Genomic DNA, 24,074 nt, shown 5'->3' on the forward strand with positions numbered 1-24,074 from the left:
CATCAACAGAAGAGTGGCTAAACAAACTGTGGTATATACATACGATGGAATATTATGCAGCTTTAAGACAAGATAAACTTATGAACCATGTAATAACATGGATGGACCTAGAGAATATTATGCTGAGTGAATCCAGCCAAAAACTAAAGGACAAATACTGTATGGTCCCACTGATGTGAACGGACATTCGAGAATAAACTTGGAATATGTCATTGGTAACAGAGTTTAGCAGGAGTTAGAAACAGGGTAAGACAATGGGTAATTGAAGCTGAAGGGATACAGACTGTGCAACAGGACTAGATACAAAAACTCAAAAATGGACAGCACAATAATACCTAATTGTAAAGTAATCATGTTAAAACACTGAATGAAGCTGCATCTGAGCTATAGGTTTTTGTTTTGTTTTGTGTTGTTTTGTTTTGATTTTACTATTATTACTTTTATTTTTTTCTCTATATTAACATTCTATATCTTTTTCGGATATGTTGCTAGTTCTTCTAAACCAATGCAAATGTACTAAGAAATGATGATCATGCATCTATGTGATGATGTTAAGAATTAATGATTGCATGTGTAGAATGGTATGATCTCTAAATGTTGGGTTAATCTCTTTTTTTCCGTTAAAAAAAAAAAAAAAAAAAGAGAAGGGATAATTGGAGATGAAGGGATACAGACTGTACAACGGGACTGGATATAAAAACTCAGAAATGGACAGCACAATACTACCCAATTGTAATGCAATTATGTTAAAACACTGAATGAAGCTGCATGTGAGGTATAGGTTTTTTGTTTTTGTTTTTTTTGTTTTTTTTTCTTTCTATTATTGTTTTAATTCTTATTCTGTGGTCTTTTTATTTCTTTTTCTAAATCGATGCAAATGTACTAAGAAATGATGAATATGCAACTATGCGATGTTATTAAAATTACTGATTGTACATGTAAAAAAAAAAAAAAAAGAGTCATGCAAAAATTAAAGACTAGATTGGTTCATCTCTAAAAAAAAAAAGAAATCACAGAAGACCTAAATAGATGGAAGGGCATACGGTGTTCATGGATTGGAAGACTAAATATAGTTAAGATGTCAATCCTACCTAAATTGATTTACAGATTCAATGCAATACCAATCAAAATCCCAACAACTTATTTTTCAGAAATAGAAAAACCAATAAGCAAATTTATCTGGAAGGGCAGGGTACCCCGAATTGCTAAAAACATCTTGAGGAAAAAAAACGAAGGTGGAGGTCTCACGCTGCCTGACTTTAAGGCATATTATGAAGCCACAGTGGTCAAAACAGCATGGTATTGGCATAAAGATAGATATATCGACCAATGGAATCGAATAGAGTGCTCAGATATAGACCCTCTCATCTATGGACATTTGATCTTTGATAAGGCAGTCAAGCCAACTCACCTGGGACAGAACAGTCTCTTCAATAAATGGTGCCTAGAGAACTGGATATCCATATGCAAAAGAATGAAAGAAGACCCATCTCTCACACCCTATACAAAAGTTAAGTCAAAATGGATCAAAGATCTAAACATTAGGTCTAAGACCATAAAACAGTTAGAGGAAAATGTTGGGAGATATCTTATGGATCTTACAACTGGAGGTGGTTTTATGGACCTTAAACCTAAAGCAAGAACACTGAAGAAGGAAATAAATAAATGGGAGCTCCTCAAAATTAAACACTTTTGTGCATCAGAGAACTTCATCAAGAAAGTAGAAAGACAACCTACACAATGGGAGACAATATTTGGAAACGACATATCAGATAAAGGTCTAGTATCCAGAATTTATAAAGAGATTATTCAACTCAACAACAAAAAGACAGCCAACCCATTTACAAAATGGGAAAAAGACTTAAACAGACACCTACCAGAAGAAGAAATACGGATGGCCAAGAGGCACATGAAGAGATGCTCAATGTCCCTGGCCATTAGAGAAATGCAAATCAAAACCACAATGAGATATCATCTCACACCCACCAGAATGGCCATTATCAACAAAACGGAAAATGACAAGTGCTGCAGAGGATGCGGAGAAAGAGGCACACTTATTCACTGTTGGTGGGAATGTCAAAGAGTGCAACCACTGTGGAAGGCAGTTTGGCGGTTCCTCAAAAAGCTGAATATAGAATTGCCATACGACCCAGCAATACCATTGCTAGGTATCTACTCAAAGGACTTAAGGGCAAAGACACAAACGGACATTTGCACACCAATGTTTATAGCAGCGTTATTTACAATTGCAAAGAGATGGAAACAGCCAAAATCTCCATCAACAGAAGAGTGGCTAAACAAACTGTGGTATATACATACGATGGAATATTATGCAGCTTTAAGACAAGATAAACTTATGAACCATGTAATAACATGGATGGACCTAGAGAATATTATGCTGAGTGAATCCAGCCAAAAACTAAAGGACAAATACTGTATGGTCCCACTGATGTGAACGGACATTCGAGAATAAACTTGAAATATGTCATTGATAACAGAGTTTAGCAGGAGTTAGAAACAGGGTAAGACAATGGGTAATTGAAGCTGAAGGGATACAGACTGTGCAACAGGACTAGATACAAAAACTCAAAAATGGACAGCACAATAATACCTAATTGTAAAGTAATCATGTTAAAATACTGAATGAAGCTGCATCTGAGCTATAGGGTTTTTTTTGTTTTTGTTTGCTTGTTGGTTTGTTTGTTATTGTTGTTTTTTACTATTACTACTACTTTTATTTCTTTTCTTAATATTAACATTTTATATCTTTTTCTGTTGTGTTGCTAGTTCCTCTAAACCGATGCAAATGTACTAAGAAACAATGATCATGCATCTATGTGATGATGTTAAGAATTACTGAGTGCATATGTAGAATGGTATGATTTCTAAATGTTGTGTTAATTTTTTTTTCTTTCCGTTAATAAAAAAATATAAAAAATTAAAAAAAATAAAAAAAAATATATATAATCCAGGGTGGGCCATGGTGGCTCAGGCAAGAATGCTTGCCTGCCATGCCAGAGGACCCGGGTTTGATTCCCAGTGCCTGCCCATGTAAAAAAGAAAAAAAATATATATATATATATAGATAGATAGATAGGTAGATAGATATAGATATAGATATACATATATATAATCCATCCATATGCTATTTACAAGTGATACATCTTAGACTCAAGGACACAATTAGATTGAAAGTGCAAGGGTGGAAGAAGATGGTCCATGCAAGCTATAACCAAAAGAAAGCAGGAGCAGCTATACTAATATCAGATAAAATGGACTTTAGATATAAAGACATCATAAGAAACAAAGAAGGGCACTATATATTAATAAGACAGTTCATCTAGAGGAGCTAACAATCATAAATGTTTACACTCCCAATCAAAGGGCTCCAAATACATGAGGCAAACATTGGCAGAACTGAATGGAGCTATAGATATTTCAACAGTAATAGTGGGAGACTTCAGTACACCACTGTGCACTATAGATAGAACAACTAGACAGAGTATAAACAAGGAAATTGAGAACTTAACCAATGGAGTAAATGAATTAGACTTAATAGATAGAGATAGATAGATAGGTAGGTAGGTTGGTCATTACACCTCAAAACACCAGGATATACATTATCTAGTGCACATGGAACATTCTCCAGGATAGATCATATGCTGGGGCAAAAACTGAGGCTTTATCAATTTAATAATATTAAAATTATCCAAAGCATTTTCTCTGACAATAGAATGAAGCTGATAATAATCACCAAAGAACCAGAGCTTCCACAAATATACTGAGATTAAATAGCACACTCTTAAATAATCAGAGGGTCAAGGAAGAAATTGCTAGAGAAATCAGTAAATATCTGAGGCAAATGATAGTGAGACTACAACATATCAAAACTTACGGGCTGTGGCAGAAGCAGTGCTGAGAGGGAAATTTATGCACTAAATGCCTATATTAAAAGATAAGAATGAGCAAAATTTGAGGATTTAACTGCTCATCTGGAAAATTTAGAGAAAGAACAGCAAGCTAACCCCAAAAGTAAATAATAAGACAAATAACAGAGATTAAAGCAGAAATAAACAAATTGGAGAACACTAAAATACTAGAAATAATCACTAAAACCAAAAGTAGATGCTTTGAGAAAAACAAAAAAAAAAAATGATGGACCCCTTGCTAGACTAACAGAAAAGAAGAGGATGCAAACAAAATCAGAAATGAGAGGGGGTCAATATTACAGATCATGAAAAAATTTAAAAATTCGTAAGAAAATCTTATGAACAACTATATGCCAACAAACTAGCCAACTTAGATGAAATGGACAAATGCCTAGAAATACATGAATTACCCATACTGACTCAGGAAGAAATAGAATATCTCAACAAACCAATTACAAGTAAAGATTCAATCAGTCATCAGAAATCTCACAAAGAAAAGGGATAGCTTCACAGGTGAATTTTACCAAACATTCCAAAAAGAATGTTTTTGGAATACCAGTCCTGCTCAGGTTCTTCCAAAAAAATTGAGGGGCGGGGGGAACACTACCTAACTCATTGTATGAAACTAACATCACTTTAATACCAAAACTGGTTAAAGATGCTGCAAGAAAGGAAAACTACAAACTAATCTCCCTAATAAACATAGGTGTAAAAAATACTTAATACTAGCAAATTGAACTCAGTGATACATTTAAAAGAATTATACATCATGACTGAGTGTGGTTTGTACCAGGAATGTAGGGGTGGTTCAACACAAGAAAATCAATCAACATTATACAGCACATTAACAAATCGGAAGGGAAAAGATCACATTATGATGTCGATTGATGCTGAAAAAGCATTTGATGAAATCGAGCATTCTTTCCTGATAAAAACACTTCAAAAGGTAGAAATTGAGTGAAACTTTCACAGAATTATAAAGGGCATATATGAAAAACCCATAGCAAGCATCATACTTTCAATGAGAGGCTGAAAGCATTCCTCCGTAAGATCTGGAACAAGACAAGGATGCCTATTATCACCATGGCCTATTATCACCACGGTTATTCAACATTGTACCAGAAGTTCTAGCTAGAACAATCAGTCATGAGAAAAATAAAAGGCATCCAAATAGGAAAGCAAGAGATAAAACTTTCATTATTTGCAGATGACATGGTCCTGTACTTAGAAACCCTGAGAAATCTAGGACAAGGCTACTTGAGCTAATAAATTCAGTAAAGCAGTGGGATACAGTATTAATGTACAAAAATAAATTTATGTTTCTATACATAAGCAATGACCTATATGAGGAGACAATCAAGGAAAGAATTCCATTCAAAATAGTGACCAAAAGAATCAAGTATCTAGTAATAAGCCTAACCAAGGATGTCAAGGACTTGTACATAGAAAATTACAAAAATTTTCTAAAGAAATAAAAATAACCTAAATAGAAGGAAAGACATTTCATACTCATGGATAGGAAGGTTGAATGTCTAAGAAGTCGGTTCTACCCAGACTGAACTACAGATTCAATGCAATACCAATCAAAATTCCAACAACCTACTTTAAAGACTTGGAAAAGCTGGTTATCGAATGTATTTGGATGGGAAAGAGACCCTGAAAAGCTAAAGATGGCCCATAAAAAGAAGAGTGAAGTGGAAGGACTATCACTTCCTGACTAAAGCTTATTACAAAGCCACAATGGTCAAAACAGCATGGTATTGGCATAAAGATAGAAGCATCAGCCAGTGGAATGGAATCAAGAGCGCAGAGATAGACCACCAAATTTCTGGATAATTGATATTTGATAAGGCCCCCAAATCCACTGAACTGGGACAGAATAGTGTTTACAATAAATGGGCATGGGAGTATTGGATATCAATAGCCAAAAGAATGAAAGAGGACCCCTACCTTACCCCCATACAAAAATTAATTCAAAATGAATCAATGACCTAAATGTAAGAGCTAGTACCATAAAACTTCCAGAAGAAAATGCAGGGAAACATCTTCAGATCTAGTAGTAGGAGCTGGCTTCTTAAACTTCTAAAATACAGCAACAAAAGAAAAAATAGACAAATGGGAACCCCTTAAGATCAAGTTTCTGTGCCTCAACAGAGTTTGTTAAAAAGGTGAAGAGACAGCTAACTCAATGGGAGAAAATATTTGTAAACCACATATTGAATAAAGGTTTGATATCCTGTGTACATAAAGAAATTATACAGCCCAACAGCAAAAGAACAAACAACCAAATTATAAAATGGGCAGAGGATATTAATAGACAGTTTTCTGAAGAACAAATGCAGATAGCTAAAAAGCACTTGAAGAGGTGCTCATTTTCATTAACTGTAAGGGAAACGCAAATTAAGACAACAATGAGATCTCACCTCATGCCTATAAGAATGGCTGCTATTAAACAGAAAGCTACAAATGTTGAAGAGGATGTGGATAAATAGGAACACTTACTTGGTGGTAATGTATAGTGGTACAGCCGCTGTGGAAGACAGCTTGACAATTCCTCAAAACACTAAATATTGAGTTGCCCTATAACACGGCAATACCAATACTTGGTATATACCCAGAAGAGTTGAGGGCAGTGACACAAACAGACATTTGCACGCAGTAGTAGTAGAATAGTGCTGTTCATAGTAGCACTATTCACAATTGCCAAAAGATGGAAACAATCCAAGTGCCTATCAACAGATGAGCAGATAAATAAAATGTGATATATACATACTATGGAATATTATGCAACAGTAAGATGAAATGATGGCCCAGAACATATGACAATGTGGATGAACCTTGAGGACATAATGCTGAGTGAAATGTCAGACACAAAAGAACAGATACTGTATGATTTTACTATTATGACTCTGGTAAGGTAATCTCAGAAGTTAACACTGTAAAATATAGCAGACCTAGAGGTACACAAAAGCTGGAAATCAAGGAAAGGCTACCCAAAGAGGTTGAATCTAAATGCAAGGGAACGGATAGAAGTATGGTAACTAATTAGCAGGTTGATAAGTAACATTGCTATATTGAAGGTGAATATGATTGGAAGGGTTTGTATAGTACCAAGTATCCCACTGATTAAATTTATAATTATAAATAAGTTCTTGCATGAACTATTTCAATGGTTTGATAGTGGACAAAGAGTCAATAGTGGAGGAATACAGGGGGGAACTAAAATTGCATGCTATGGCCAGTAGTTAATAGGAAGATATTAACAGTACCACAGCACTACCAGGGATAACTAACTGGAGGTGAGGGTGTGTGTAGGGACAAGTGATAAGGGGTAGTTTTGATAGTTGGTGACATTGTTTGCCATTTTTTTGTCATTATGGACCAACGGCAAGTGTCTCAAATTTAGAGTGCTGCTGATTGTTCAACAAACAAAGATACTGTAAGACATGGTTTATTTTGGACATTATCCATCATGCCCAATAGATAGAGGGAGCTGAAGAATACAATGACTGAGAAGGAGAATGGTGAATGGTAGTGTGATGGATTACGGTGTGGCTACAAAAAGGAGAGATGTTCAGAGGCACACAATGAACTGAATAAGCCTTGGGGACAATGTATTGTGCAAAATAAGTCAGAAAAAAAGAACAAATATGCTAAGGTCTCTTAGAAAACACATATAAGAAAATGGGAGCCTAGATTGTGGGCCCTTATAGCAGCCACATTTGGTCTTAAATTATAGATGTATTTCTGGATTCTGATACACTGAGCTATATGTGTATCAGCTGGTAATTCCCTGGCACTTTGAGTAACTGTGTGACACCTTGGACCCAGAAATGGAGTGCTTTAGCCCTGAAAGTTGTATAAAATAGCAGTTAAAATAACTGAAAAAAATGAAGCCAATCTGGCTGGATCTAAGGTAAATTAGAATGCAGGGTAAAAGATAATAGTGTATGTACTTAGACCTTCAGCTACTCTGAGATCAGAGGCTGAGATGTTTATTATATCTAGAACTTAAATTTTCGGTAACACATAATCTAAATCAGCCTGTCTGATAATTCATTTATTTTTATTTTTTTGTGTGTGTGAAGGATATTTAATAACAAGGTAGATAACATAAGCTTACACAACATATAACTATACTGTAGCTGAAGTAAAACATCCTGTTCACTGGATAAAAAGGACCTTTTTATAAGTGTACACTTCAGTGCAATTAAAAAAAAACAGTATAATTTCAGAACTTCATAGTTTATCCTCTTGTCTTTTCAAAGGAAAAAAAAATCCTTTGAAAGTCATTTGAAGCTTGGGACAAAAATTCCATAGCTATATTCCCAGGATCACTGTCAAGTCTTCATGGTTCAGATGATACAAGGGAAGCTTCAATTCAACCTTTTAGAGAAGACATTCCAGCTCGCATGATCTCATCAACCAGGAGAATGTTGGTGGTAATTACAGTGCACGAGTGCAGAAGCTGTTTCTTTACACAATAATTATCCCATATGCCTGCTTCTGCTGCTACCATTGGCTCACCTGTGTTCAAGTCTACACCTGCAAGCTGACCTGATTCTGAATGTTCTGCTTGTACTTTAACTAGTGTTTCCTGAAGGTCAAATCCAGAGTTCTGAGCAAGAACCTTGGGAATAATAATGCATCAGCAAATGCTTGGACTCCAAGTTGGGCCCTGCCCTTTACACTGGGCTTATATTTAACCAGAGCTTCTGCCATTGCCACTTCTATTGCACCGGCACCTGGAGCCACACAGCCATCATCAATAGAATTTCTGACAGCCCTCAGGCCATCTCATATTGCATCTTTGATTTGAGTGAGTGTGTGTTTATTTGGTCCTTTCACCAATAATGTCATAGAACGAGGATTGTTACATTTCTTAATAAAGGTGAACTTTTCTTCTCCCAATGTATACTCATAAACAAGGCCTGCATGCCCCAACCAGTCAGGATTTAGGTCATCCTAAGAATTTAGAGCAACCCCACCACAAGCAAAAGTCAGCCTCTCCATATTTCTCCTTTTAGCTCTGCTCAGAGCTACTATGCCTTCTTTTGCAAGAGCATCTAAGGAAAAGGGTTCAATTCCCTTTTGATTAATGACAAATTCTTTATTTGAATCACTGCATCTTTCTTTTTCAGTTCTGCTATTTTTTAACTCTATCTTCAGTGAATTTTCTTTCAGCTTTAGCTAGTTTCTCTCTCTCTTCTGCACTCTTGTAAAAAAAAGCCAGAGTTCACTTCTGTTTTTTCACATTCTAATGACACATTGCATATGAGGATGTATGCATCTTCTACTCTTTTTTTCATATCAGGATGCCTTGCCCCATGGTCCAAAACAAGCCCTCTGATTAAGCTTGTATCAGTTTCAGACTTATGTTTCATTTCCATGATTTCAATCATGAACAGGTCGATAGGGTTCATCTTGTTTTTTAATGGCCAAAATGGAGTCCACTACAGCCTCTGTTAAGACATTAGTAAGTTCAGCATGAACTTTAGTATGCAGAGATGTTCTAGCCACATCCATCAGTGTTTCTCTGTCCATCTCTTTGCTTACTTTGATTTGTTCAAAAAACTGAAGTGCCTTTTCCTTTGCAGCTTCAAATCCTTCTGTTATTATTCTGGGATGAAGACCTTCAGAAATGTAGAGATCCACTTGTTTCAGCAGCTCTCCAATGATCAGGACATTTGAAGTAGTACCATCACCAGTTATGTCATCCTGGGCTGTTGCTACTTTTGCTGTTAAGGAGGCAGTTGGGTGTTGAATTTGCATTTCATGAAGCAGCACATTGCCATCTTTAGTTAGCTTGATGTCTCCAGCTCCAGAAACAAGCATCTTCATGGTGCCCTTGGGCCCCAGGTTGGTCCTCAGCACGTCCTGCAGTCCTCGTGCCGTGCTTATGTTGACCGCAAGCACCGCCTGGGCTCCAGCCACCTCGGCCTTCAAGTTCAGGGTCTTCACAGTCGCCATAGCTGACCCAGCAGAGACAGAGGAAAAAAAACCCAAGACCGATTCAGTGTGGCCGGTGATAGTTCATTTAAACAACCCAAACTCTGGATTCCAGAATGGGAATGAGGCCTTGTAATTCTGTATAGCTTAATATAATGCCAGGCTACATCTCAGACAATGGTAGGCTGATAATTAAAACGTATTGATAGAGTCCCTTGAGGATCCAAAGGGAAAATTATATATATGTGGAACTATTAAGCTCTCCCATCTAGGAAACCCCAGGTACCCCCTCAACCACTGGGGACTCCCAAGAAAATAGAACAAGCCCTTGATTTTGAGGCTTGCCCTTATGGAACATTTCTGTAGGGAAGATACTAAGACTACCCATAATGAGGCCTAACAGTTGCTTCCGGGAATCCTCTTTGCTGCTCAGATGTGCCCCCCACCCCAAGCCCAGCTCTGCAAGGAGAATTATTGCCCACCCCCTTCACTGAACAAACCATTCAGGGGTGAAAATCTCCCTGAGAACCTGGGGCATGACTCCTGGGGATGAGTCTGGCCCTGGCACCATGGGATCAACAACACTTTCCTTACCAAAAGGGGGAAATGAAGTGTAATAAAATAAGGCATCCATGGTCAAGAAAGATCAAGTGGAGTCAAGAGGCTATTCTGAAGGCTGCTCTTATGCAGACTTCAGCTAGGTAGTGCTAATTTCCATGGTTTGCTAAAAAAATGCCACTCCTGTTAATTCTCAAAATACCTAGGACTCGAACTGAGACTCTATAAAGGCTTCATGTAATAGGTGTGCCTTCCTGTAACAAACAATTCCGAGGGTTCCTAGGTCAGATAAATTCTGAAACTCAGAGGGACCAGCCTCTCCAGGATTATCAATTTATTACATCCCCTTATCCTTTAGAATGTTATTCTCTTATGTGGCCAAATAATATTCCAGTGTATGGATATAAACATATTTTGTTTATCCATTCACAATTGATGGTCAGTTGAGTTTGAATAGTACCACTAGATGATGAATTCATGCCTTCATTTTTCTTGATAATCTGTTATCAGTTCTTTTGAGATGCCTTGGAGTGGAATTGGTGGGTCACATGGTATTCTATGTTTAATATTTTGAGAAACTGCCAAACAATTTTATATTCCTACCAGCAATGTGTATAGGGTTCCAGTTTCTTCACATCCTCTTCAACATTTAATTTCCTTTTTTTTAGATTATCATCATCCTAGTGGATATGAAATGGTATCTCATGGTGTTTTTGATGGTTAGTGACGTTAAGCATCTTTTCATGTACTTATGGCCTTTTGTATATCAGTACTTTCCCCATTCTTTAATTGGATCATTTATATATTTTGAGTTCTTCATGTACTCTGGATAGTAGTCTCTTATCATATAAATGATTTGCAAATATTTTCTCCTATACTCAGATCATCTTTTTTCTTTCTTGATAATGTCCTGTAATAACCAAAAGTTTTTAATTTTTTTATGAAGTCCAAATTTATCTATTTTTCCTTTTGTTGCTTGTGCTTTTGGTGTTATGTCCAAGAAACCATTAGTTTTCCCAATTTTGCATAGAATGTCATTGGAATTTTTATTCTGATTGCCTTAAACCTGTAAATCACTTTGGGTAGTTATGACAACTTAACAATATCAATTCTTCCAATCCATGAACACGAAATATCTTTCCATTTATTTAGGTCTTTAATTTCTTTCAGTAATGATTTCTACTTTTCTATGTACAAGTCCTTTACATCCTTGGTTAGTTGTTTTTTTTAAAAACAGTTTTTGAAATATGTTCACACATTATTCAGTCCATCCAAAGTGTACAATCCAAATCTCATAATATATTCACAGTTGTATAGCCATTGCTACAGTCAGTTTTAGAACAGTTTCATTACTCCAAAAAGTAAAACTCTGTACCCTCTATACCTCCTTATTATTGACGCTTAACGTCAGTGTGGCACCTGTGTTTCAACTGAAGAATATTAAAATATTACTGTTAACTGTAGTCCATAGTTTGCCTTAGTTATATATTTTCCTATATACCATCCTGTTAACACCTTGTAATAGTGATGTGTTTGTTCTAGTTCATGAAAGAACATTCTTACATTTGTGCTATTAACCCCAGTCATCGTCCTCGTCAAGGATCACTATTATTATATAGCCCCATGTTTTATTCTCTAGCTTTCTTCTATTGACATACAAGACCCTAAACTTCCCTTTTCAGCCACAGTCACATGCGTAATTCAGTGCTGTTAATTACACTCACAATAATGTATACCTGTCACCTCTGTCCATCCCCAAGCATTTACAATCAACCTAATTTAAAACTCTGCACAAATTAAGCATCGACTCACTATTCTCTACCATCATTGTATCTTCTGGTAACCCATATTCTAGATATTAATACTAAGAGTATGCTTATTATACTTAGTCCATATTAGCTAGATCATACAATATTTGTCCTTCTCTGGCTTATTTCACTCAGCATAATGTCCTCAAGGTTCATCCATGTTGTTGCTTGCATCAGGACTTCCTTTTTACAGCTGGATAATACCCCATTCTAGGTATATATAATATTTTGTTTTACATTCCTACCAGCAGTGAAATGAGCATTCCTATTTTTTCACATCCTTTCCAGCGCTTGTAGTTTCCTGTTTATTTAATAGTGGCCAGTCCAGTGGGTATGAAATAATATTTTCTGGTTTTGCATTTCCCTGATTGCTAGCGATGTTGAGCAATCCTTTCATGTGTTTTTTTAGCCATTTGTATTTCCTCCCTGAAGAAATGTCTGTTCAAGTCTTTAGCCCATTTAAAAATGGGTTGCTTGTCTTTAATTGTTGAGTTTTAGGATTTTCTTTATATGCTTTGGATATTAAACTCTTATCAGATATGAGATTTCCAAATACTTTATCCCATTGAGCAGGTTGCATTTTCATTTTCTAAACAAAGACCTTTGAAGCACAAAAATCTTTAATTTTGAGGAGATCTTATTTATCTATTTTTTCTCTCATTGCTTAGGCGTTGGGTATAAACATTAAGAAACCATTGTCTACCACAAGATCTTGAAGATGCTTCCCTACATTTTCTTCCAGTTTTATGGCACTGGCCCTTTTATTTAGGTCTTTTGATTCATTTTGAGGTAAGTTTTGTGTAGGTTGTGAGATAAGGATCCTCATTCATTCTTTTGAATATGTATGTCCAGTTCTCACAGAACCATTTGTTGAGAGGACTTGGGAGCCTTGCCCAAAATCAGTTGACCATAGATCTGAGGATCTATTTCTGAACTCTCAGTTCAATTCCATTGAACAGTATGTCTATCTTTATGCCACTGCCATGCTCTTCTGACCACTCTGTGGCTTTATAGTGCACTTTAAAGTCAAGAAGTATGAGTCCTACACTTCGTAATTCTTTTTCAAGACATTTTTTTGTTATTGAAGGATACTTTCCTTTCCAAATAAAATGATAACTAGATTTTCATTTCTGCAGAAAAGGCTGTGGGAATTTTTGTTGGTATTGCATTGAATCTGTGTATCAGTGTGTGTAGAATTGACATTTTAATGACATTTATCCTTCCAATCCATGAACACAGAATATCTTTCCATTTATTTAGGTGTTCTTTGACTTCTTTTAGCAATGTTTTTTAGTTTTCTGTGTATAGGTTCTTTACGTCCTTAATTAAATTTATTCCTAGATATTTGATTCTTTTAGTTACTGTTGTGAATGGAATTTTTTTATTGATTACCACCTCAGAGAGCTTATTATACTATATAGAGATGATTGATTTTTGTGCGTTGATCTTGTATCCCACCACTTTGCTGAACATGTTTATTAGCTCTTGTAGCTTTGTTGTAATTTTATTTGGATTTTCTAAATATAGGATCATGTTCTTTGCAAATAGTGAGAGTTTTACCACTTCTTTTCCAATTTGGGTGCATTTTATTTCTATTTCTTGCCTAATTGCTATAACTAGAACTTCTAGCAGAGTGTTGAATAACAGGGGTGACAGTGGGCTTCCTTGTCTTGTTCCTGACCTTAGAGGGAGAGCTTTCAGTCTCACTGTTGAGTACAGTGTTAGCAGTGGGCTTTTTCATATGTGCCCTTTATCATATTGAGGAAGTTTCTTTTGATTCCTACCTTTTGAAGTGTTTCTGTTATAAAAGGATGCTGAACTTTTGTCAGAGCACTTTCTACATCAATTGAGGTGGTCACCTGTTTTTCCCCTTTTGATTGGTTAATGTGGTGCATTACAGTAATTGATTTCCTATTTTAAACCACCCTTGCGTACCTGTAATAAAACCTCCTTAGTCATAGTGTATAATTCTTTTGATGTGCCATTGGATTTTATTTGCAAGTCTTTTGTTCAGGATTTTTATGTCTACTTTCATTAGAGAGATTGGTCTGTAGTTTTCTTTTTTGTAGTATCTTTATCAGACTTTGATATTAAGTTGATGTTGGCTTCATAGAGTGAGTTAGGTAGTGTTCCCTTCTCTCCAATTTTTTGGAACAGGTTGAGAAAGATTAGTTTTAATTCTACTTGGAGTGACTGGTAAAATTCCCGTGTGAAACCATCTAGTCCTGGACTTTTCTCTGTTGGAAATTTTCTATTATTGAATCAATCTCTTTGCTTGTAGTTGGTTTATTGAGGTCTTCTATTTCTTCTTGAGTTGGTGTAGTGTGTCTTTGTATTTCTAGGAAATTGTCCATTTCATCTAAGTTGTCTAATTTATTGGCATACAGTTGTTCATAGTATCCTCTAATAATCTTTTCTGTTTCTACAGGGTCATGGTAATGACCATCACTCATTACTGATTTTATTTGTTTGCATTCTCTCTCTTCTTGCCTTTCTCATTCTAGCTAAGGGTTTGTCAATTTTATTGATCTTCTCAAAGAACCAACTTTTGGTTTTATTAATTCTTTCTATTGTTTCTGTGTTCTCCGTTTCATTTATTTCTGCTCTAATCTTTGTTAGTTCTTTTCTTCTGCTTGCAATTTCTTTTTTGACCCACTGGTTGATTAAACATGTTGTTTAACCTCCATATATTTAATTTTCTGGTTCTCTGGTTGTTATTGATTTCCAGCTTCATTCTAATTATGATCAGAAAAGTGTTTTGTATAATTTCAGTCTTTTAACTATGAAGACCTGTTTTATTACTGCTTGCATGGAATATCTTTTACATCCTTTCACTTCCAACCTATTTTTATCTTTGCACCTAAAATGAGTCTGTTGTAAACAGCTATAGGTGGATCATATTTTTTTATCCATTCTGCCAATCTGTATCTTTTGTTTGGGGAGTTTAATCCATTAATATTCAATATTATTACTCTAAAAGCCATCCTTACTTTGACCATTTTATCCTTTGGCTTTTATTTATCAAATCTATTGTTTTTCTCTTTATCATTTTAGTTAGCCTTATTGATAAACTTCATTTCTCTACATTCCTCCAGTCTCTCTCTCCTGCCTTTTCAGCCTATAGAACTCCCTTTAGTATTTCTTGCAGGGCAGATTTCTTGTTAACAAGCTCTCTCAGCTTGTGTTCATCTGTGAATATTTCAAATTCTCCCTCACTTTTGAAGGACAGCTTTGGAGGATAAAGAATTCATGGCTGGTGATTTTTCTCTTTCAGTATCTTAAATATATCATATACCACCTTCTCGCCCCCATGGTGCCTGTAAAGTATTCAGCAGTTAGCCTTATGTGGCTTCCTTTTTAAATGGTAAATCAGTTTTTTCTTGCTCCTTTCAAGATCCTCTCCTTTTTTTTTTGGCATTTGATTGTCTAATTGGTATGTGTCTTGGAATGGGTCTATTTCCATTTATTCTATTCATAATACATTGGCCTTTGATTTGCATATTTATATCTTTTATAAGGTTTGGGAAATTTTCAGCTATTATTTCCTCAAATGTTCTTTCTTGCCTTTTACCCTTCTCATCTCTTTCAGGGACACCAATGATTCATATATTTGTGTGCTTTAGTCAATCCCCTGAGGGCCAGTTCAAGTTTTCCCATTTTTTTTCTCCATTTTCTCTTTTGTGTGTTTGAATTTGGTTGCTTTGTCTTCTAGTTTGTTGATCATTTCTTCTGCCTCTTCAAAATTTCTGTTTGTCTTTAGTATATTAATTTCTTCTCCAGTCTCATTTCCGTAAGAGCTGCTGTTTTTCTTTGTGCTCTTTTTTTATTCATATACTGTACAGTCCTCCAATTTTTACAATCAGTGGTTCAGAGTATCATCATATAGCTGTGAATTCATCATCACATTCAGTTTTTGAACATTTTCACTACTCAAAGAAAATGTATCAATTAAAGTTTAAAAAGTAAAAAAGAATACCTAAAACATCCTATACCTCTTGCCCCCTATTATTTGTCTTTTTCTTTTCTTTCTCATCTTTCTATATACTGAATAAAGGAAGTGTCAGTCACAAGATTTTTACCATCACAACATCACACCTTAAAAGCTCTATAGTTATTCAATCATCTTCAAGAATCAAGGCTTTTGAATTACAGTGTAACAGTTTCAGATATCTATGTGTTCTTCTACATTCTTCATTATGCCCTTCTAGTGTCTTTTTTTTTCTTTTTTGGCTTTAGCAGTGAATTTTATCATATATTGAAAGAAGTAACACCAGTCCTTCTCAAAATCACACAAAAATGACAACGGTGGGGAACACTTCCTAACTCTTGTGTGTAGCTCCCTTAGGCTGGCTGCTCTTGCAAGTGGCCCCTTATTAATATGAGTCAAACCCAAACTAAACACCCCAAATTCCTAAACTATCTTGCTGAACCAAACTGGTTCTACTGAAAGTTAGCCTGCCTGACATGCGCAGTAGCCAAAGTATAAAATCATTCTAGGCATACTAGATGATCTCTAACCTTGTCATCTAAAGCAGCTTTGCTTGTTATCCTAAGTTTCCCTGGCTTTGTTTGAATGCTATAAAACACTGAAAGTTTCTCCATTTCAGAGAGACAGATTAGAGGAAACTGTCCTCCTGTCTTTGCAGTACTGACCTTTGCAAAATGAACTTTCTCTCTTGTCAAGATCCTGGTGTCTCCTGACCGATTGTGCACGTTGGGTAAGGACTTGCTTTTGAACTACAAAAATTTGGTGCCCAATGTGTGACCCCATGAAATGGTGCGTGTCAGCTGCTGACCCTCAGTGGCCACCTAGACTCCTTAGTCTAGAAGTTCAGTGGATGAAACTTCTCTCCATCCCCACTGGCACTGCTGAACCCAATGGTGCTATATTTTGGGGAGAGCAACACTCCTGGGAACAGACATCTCTTGGGTGAGTAACTTGGTATAGATGCTGCTCTGTTGCCAGAGTCTGATAAATTTGCTTTGGATTGTGGACTAAAGTAACTTTGGTTATTGGCTATTGGGTAGGATTGTGGGTTAGAGTCACATCTTCGTCAGGCTGTTTGGTTTCCAGGGACAGACCCCAAGGTTTCTGAGTGTTAGCCCTGAAGTACTCCCATCATTTTGGGGTTTGGGACTTCATATTCTTGTACTTGCTACCTTGTACTTAATTGTTTTACTTCCACCTAGGTGCCAATGCATATTTTAGACTACAGGTTATGAACTTTGAAGCTCAATTCAGTGAAATGCTGGTATCTCTTTGTCCCAATAATAGACTTTTTACTCTGAATGAGCTGGAGAACCGCTGGAGGTTTCTGAGCACAGAACTGATGGCTCTCACTTAAGTTTGAACAGAATCACTCTGGCCAGGAAGGGGGAAGGGGAAGGGGGAGCCGGGTCAGGTCACTGCCATGGCCAGGCCTGGCCCTGATGATGGGCTGAGAAGCCTCTGGGCTCTGGGTGTGTAAAAACATGGGCTATGGGGTGTGAGAGAGCACAGAGGGACTGATTCCCACATATTGTTGGACAGAGCTGTGGGGGCTCCCATGGGCAGGTGATTCCTCAGATGGGATGAGCAGCATGGTGGCTCCCACCCTAGTGTCATCTTAATATCCTTTGTCTCTTTAACCATATCACTGAAATGATTTAGGAGATTTGTTTGAATATCTCTGATTAGTTCCAAATTTTACCTCCCCTGGCTTTTTAATTTGATCATTTGGGTTGGCCATATCTTCTTGTTTCTTAATGTACTTTGTAATTTTTTGCTGGTTTGTGAGCATCTGATTATCTTTTTTTTTATTAATTAAAGAAAAAAAGAAATTAACACAACATTTAGAAATCATTCCATTCTACATATGTAATCAGTAATTCTTATCATCATATAGATGCATGATCATCATTTCTTAGTACATTTGCATTGATTTAGGAAAAGAACTAGCAAAACAACAGAAAAAGATATAGAATGTTAATATAGAGAAAAAAATAAAAATAATAATAATAGTAAAAAAAAAAAAGACAAACAAACAAACAGACAGATAAAAAAAAAAAACCTATAGCTCAGATGCAGCTTCATTCAGTGTTTTAACATGATTACTTTACAATTAGGTATTATTATGCTGTCCATTTTTGAGTTTTTGTATCTAGTCCTGTTGCACAGTCTGTATCCCTTCAGCTCCAATTACCCATTATCTTACCCTGTTTCTAGCTCCTGCTGGACTCTGTTGCCAATGACATGTTCCAAGTTTATTCTCGAATGTCGGTTCACATCAGTGGGACCATACAGTATTTGTCCTTTAGTTTTTGGCTAGACTCACTCAGCATAATGTTCTCTAGGTCCATCCATGTTATTACATGCTTCATAAGTTTATCCTGTCTTAAAGCTGCATAATATTCCATCGTATGTATATACCACAGTTTGTTTAGCCACTCATCTGTTGATGGACATTTTGGCTGTTTCCATCTCTTTGCAATTGTAAATAACGCTGCTATAAATATTGATGTGCAAATGTCCGTTTGAGTCTTTGCCCTTAAGTCCTTTGAGTAGATACCTAGCAATGGTATTGCTGGATTGTACAGCAATTCTATATTCAGCTTTTTGAGGAACCGCCAAACTGCCTTCCACAGTGGTTGCACCATTTGACATTCCCACCAACAGTGGATAAGTGTGCCTCTTTCTCCGCATCCTCTGCAGCACTTGTCATTTTCTGTTTTGTTGATAATGGCCATTCTGGTGGGTGTGAGATGATATCTCATTGTGGTTTTGATTTGCATTTCTCTAATGGCCAGGGACATTGAGCATCTCTTCATGTGCCTTTTGGCCATTTGTATTTCTTCTTCTGAGAGGTGTCTGTTCAAGTCTTTTTCCTATTTTGTAATTGGGTTGGCTGTCTTTTTGTTGTTGAGTTGGACAATCTCTTTATAAATTCTGGATACTAGACCTTTATCTGATATGTCATTTCCAAATATTGTCTCCCATTGTGTAGGCTGTCTTTCTACTTTCTTGATGAAGTTCTTTGATGCACAAAAGTGTTTAATTTTGAGGAGCTCCCATTTATTTATTTCCTTCTTCAGTGCTCTTGCTTTAGGTTTAAGGTCCATAAAACCGCCTCCAATTGTAAGTTTCATAAGATATCTCCCCACATTTTCCTCTAACTGTTTTATGGTCTTAGACCTAATGTTTAGATCTTTGATCCATTTTGAGTTAACTTTTGTATAGGGTGTGAGATACGGGTCTTTCATTCTTTTGCATATGGATATCCAGTTCTCTAGGCACCATTTATTGAAGAGACTGTTCTGTCCCAGGTGAGTTGGCTTGACTGCCTTACAAAGATCAAGTGTCCATAGATGAGGGGGTCTATATCTGAGCACATTATTTGATTCCATTGGTCGATAATATCTATCTTTATGCCAATACCATGCTGTTTTGACCACTGTGGCTTCATAATATGCCTTACAGTCAGGCAGCGCGAGACCTCCAGCTTCATTTATTTTCCTCAAGATGTTTTTAGCAATTCGGGGCACCCTGCCCTTCCAGATAAATTTGCTTATTGGTTTTTCTAATTCTGAAAAATAAGTTGTTGGGATTTTGATTGGTATTGCATTGAATCTGTAAATCAATTTAGGTATGATTGACATCTTAACTATATTTAGTCTTCCAATCCATGAACACGGTATGCCCTTCCATCTATTTAGGTCTTCTGTGATTTCTTTTAGCAGTTTTTTGTAGTTTTCTTTGTATAGGTTTTTTGTCTCTTTAGTTAAATTTATTCCTAGGTATTTTATTCTTTTAGTTCCAATTGTAAATGGGATTCGTTTCTTGATTTCCCCCTCCGCTTGTTCATTGCTAGTGTATAGAAATGCTACAGATTTTTGAATGTTGATCTTGTAACCTGCTACTTTGCTGTACTCATTTATTAGCTCTAGTAGTTTTGTTGTGGATTTTTCCGGGTTTTCGACATATAGTATCATATCATCTGCAAACAGTGATAGTTTTACTTCTTCCTTTCCAATTTTGATGCCTTGTATTTCTTTTTCTTGTCTAATTGCTCTGGCTAGAGCCTCCCACACAATGTTGAATAATAGTGGTGATAGTGGACATCCTTGTCTTGTTCCTGATCTTAGGGGGAAAGTTTTCAATTTTTCCCCATTGAGGATGATATTAGCTGTGGGTTTTTCATCTATTCCCTCTATCATTTTAAGGAAGTTCCCTTGTATTCCTATCTTTTGAAGTGTTTTCAACAGGAAAGGATGTTGAATCTTGTCAAATGCCTTCTCTGCATCAATTGAGATGATCATGTGATTTTTCTGCTTTGATTTGTTGATATGGTGTATTACATTAATTGATTTTCTTATGTTGAACCATCCTTGCATACCTGGGATGAATCCTACTTGGTCATGATGTATAATTCTTTTAATGTGTTGCTGGATACGATTTGCTAGAATTTTATTGAGGATTTTTGCATCTATATTCATTAGAGAGATTGGTCTGTAGTTTTCTTTTTATGTAATGTCTTTGCCTGGTTTTGGTATGAGGGTGATGTTGGCTTCATAGAATGAATTAGGTAGTTTTCCCTCCACTTTGATTTTTTTGAAGAGTTTGAGCAGGGTTGGTACTAATTCTTTCTGGAATGTTTGATAGAATTCAGATGTGAAGCCATCTGGTCCTGGACTTTTCTTTTTAGGAAGCTTTTGAATGACTGATTCAATTTCTTTTCTTGTGATTGGTTTGTTGCGGTCATCTATTTCTTCTTGAGTCAAAGTTGGTTGTTCATGTCTTTCCAGGAACCCGTCCATTTCATCTAAATTTTTGTATTTATTAGCGTAAAGTTGTTCATAGTATCCTGTTATTACCTCCTTTATTTCTGTGAGGTCAGTAGTTATGTCTCCTCTTCCATTTCTGATCTTATTTATTTGCATCCTCTCTCTTCTTCTTTTTGTCAATCTTGCTAAGGGTCCATCAATCTTCTTGATTTTCTCATAGAACCAACTTCTGGTCTTATTGATTTTCTCTATTGTTTTCATGTTTTCAATTTCATTTATTTCTGCTCTAATCTTTGTTATTTCTTTCCTTTTCCTTGCTTTGGGATTAGTTTGCTGTTCTTTCTCCAGTTCTTCCAATTGGACAGTTAATTCCTGCATTTTTGCCTTTTCTTCTTTTCTGATATAGGCATTTAGGGCAATAAATTTCCCTCTTAGCACTGCCTTTGCTGCCTCCCATAGGTTTTGATATGTTGTGTTTTCGTTTTCATTCGCCTCGAGGTATTTACTAATTTCTCTTGCAATTTCTTCTTTGACCCACTCGTTGTTTAAGAGTGTGTTGTTGAGCCTCCACGTATTTGTGAATTTTCTGGCGCTCCGCCTATTATTGATTTCCAACTTCATTCCTTTATGATCCAAGAAAGTGTTGTGTATGATTTCAATCTTTTAAATTTGTTGAGACTTGCTTTGTGACCCAGCATATGGTCTATCTTTGAGAATGATCCATGAGCACTTGAGAAAAAGGTGTATCCTGCTGTTGTGGGATGTAATGTCCTATAAATGTCTGTTAAGTCTAGCTCATTTATAGTAATATTCAGATTCTCTATTTCTTTATTGATCCTCTGTCTAGATGTTCTGTCCATTTATGAGAGTGGTGAATTGAAGTCTCCAACTATTATGGTATATGTGTCTATTTCCCTTTTCAGTGTTTGGAGTTTATTCCTCACGTATTTAGGGGCATTCTGGTTCGGTGCATAAATATTTATGATTGTTATGTCCTCTTGTTTAATTGTTCCTTTTATTAGTATATAGTGTCCTTCTTTGTCTCTTTTAACTGTTTTACATTTGAAGTCTAATTTGTTGGATATTAGTATAGCCACTCCTGCTCTTTTCTGTTTGTTATTTGCATGAAATATCTTTTCCCAACCTTTCACTTTCAACCTATGTTTATCTTTGGGTCTAAGATGTGTTTCCTGTAGACAGCATGTAGAAGGATCCTGTTTTTTAATCCATTCTGCCAGTCTATGTCTTTTGATTGGGGAATTCAGTCCATTGACATTTAGAGTTATTACTGTTTGGATAATATTTTCCTCTACCATTTTGGCTTTTGTATTATGTACATCGTATCTGATTTTCCTTCTTTCTACACTCTTCTCCATACCTCTCTCTTCTGTCTTTTCGTATCTGACTCTAGTGCTCCCTTTAGTATTTCTGGCAGAGCTGGTCTCTTGGTCACAAATTCTCTCAGTGACGTTTTGTCTGAGAATGTTTTAATTTCTCCCTCATTTTTGAAGGACAATTTTGCTGGATATAGAAGTCTTGGTTGGCAGTTTTTCTCTTTTAGTAATTTAAATATATCATCCCACTGTCTTCTAGCTTCCATGGTTTCTGCTGAGAAATCTCACATAGTCTTATTGGGTTTCCCTTGTATTTGATGGATTGTTTTTCTCTTGCTGCTTTCAAGATCCTCTCTTTCTCTTTGACCTCTGACATTCTAACTAGTAAGTGTCTTGGAGAACGCCTATTTGGGTCTATTCTCTTTGGGGTGCACTGCACTTCTTGGATCTGTAATTTTAGGTCTTTCATAAGAGTTGGGAAATTTTCAGTGATAATTTCTTCCATTAGTTTTTCTCCTCCTTTTCCCTTCTCTTCTCCTTCTGGGACACCCACAAGACGTATATTTGTGCGCTTCATATTGTCCTTCAGTTCTCTGATCCCCTGTTCAAATTGTTCCATTCTTTTCTCTATAGTTTCTGTTTCTTTTTGGAATTCAGATGTTCCATCCTCCAGATCACTTATTCTATCTTCTGTCTCTTTAAATCTACCATTGTAGGTATCCATTGTTTTTTCCATCTTTTCTACTTTGTCCTTCACTTCCATAAGTTCTGTGATTTGTTTTTTCAGTTTTTCTATTTCTTGTTTTTGTTCAGCCCATGTCTTCTTCATGTCCTCCCTCAATTTATTGATTTGGTTTTTGAAGAGGTTTTCCATTTCTGTTCGTATATTCAGCATTAGTTGTCTCAGCTCCTGTATCTCATTTGAACTATTGGTTTGTTCCTTTGACTGGGCCATATTTTCAATTTTCTGAGCATGATCCATTATCTTCTGCTGGCGTCTGGGCATTTAGTCAGATTTCCCTGGGTGTTGGACCCAACAGGTTGAAAGATTTTTCTGTGAAATCTCTGGGTTCTGTTTTTCTTATCCTGCCCAGTAGGTGGCGCTCGTGGCACTCGTTTGTCTGTGGGTCCCACCAGTAAAAGGTGCTGTGGGTCCTTTAACTTTGGAAAACTCTCGCCGTGGGGGAGGTTCACCAGCCGAAGCGGCTTGGGGGAGTGCCAATCCGAATCTCCCAGCCGGCCTGGGGATCCAAACGCGGGGAGGGCGCAAGCCACCGTGGCCCGGGGGAGTGCACCGTTCCCAGCCGGAGCAGGAAGCCACGTGTTTGGAATGGACCCCAGTCACCGTTCTCCGCGGCCTGGGGATCTCCGATCCAATTCTCCCAGTTGGTCCGGGGGGCCGCGCGTGGGGTGGGCGCCAGCCGCCGTGGCTTGAGGGGACCACCTGTCCAATTCTCCCAGCTGGCTCAGGAAGAAGGGAGGGAGGGACTCCGGCCGCCTGCCACCCCAGCCCGGGGAAGCCCGCGCCCCTCGGCGATCTTACCAGAGTGGGTTCTCCCAGCCAGTCAGCTGTTACAGAATGGGATACGCTGTCTTCTTGATCTCTGTCGTGGCTCCGGGAACTGTTCTGTATCGTTTCTACTCCCCTAGTAGCTGTTCTGGAGGAGGAACTAAGACCCGCGCGTCTTACTAAGCCGCCATCTTCTCCGCATCTGATTATCTTGATAAGATTATTT

At 36.9% G+C, this 24,074-nt stretch overlaps 1 protein-coding gene and 1 pseudogene across 2 annotated transcripts in view; both read right to left on the minus strand.

Moving 5' to 3' along the window:
• SIRT1 (sirtuin 1) overlaps positions 1 to 24,074 on the minus strand; it is a 180,103-nt gene that overhangs the window by 67,609 nt on the left and 88,420 nt on the right. The window lies entirely within an intron of this gene.
• LOC143653822 (T-complex protein 1 subunit zeta pseudogene) lies at positions 8,163 to 10,305 on the minus strand (annotated as a pseudogene).

Source organism: Tamandua tetradactyla, chromosome 13 (genome assembly GCF_023851605.1).
Source record: "Tamandua tetradactyla isolate mTamTet1 chromosome 13, mTamTet1.pri, whole genome shotgun sequence".
In the NCBI taxonomy this organism is placed as follows: Eukaryota; Metazoa; Chordata; class Mammalia; order Pilosa; family Myrmecophagidae; genus Tamandua; species Tamandua tetradactyla.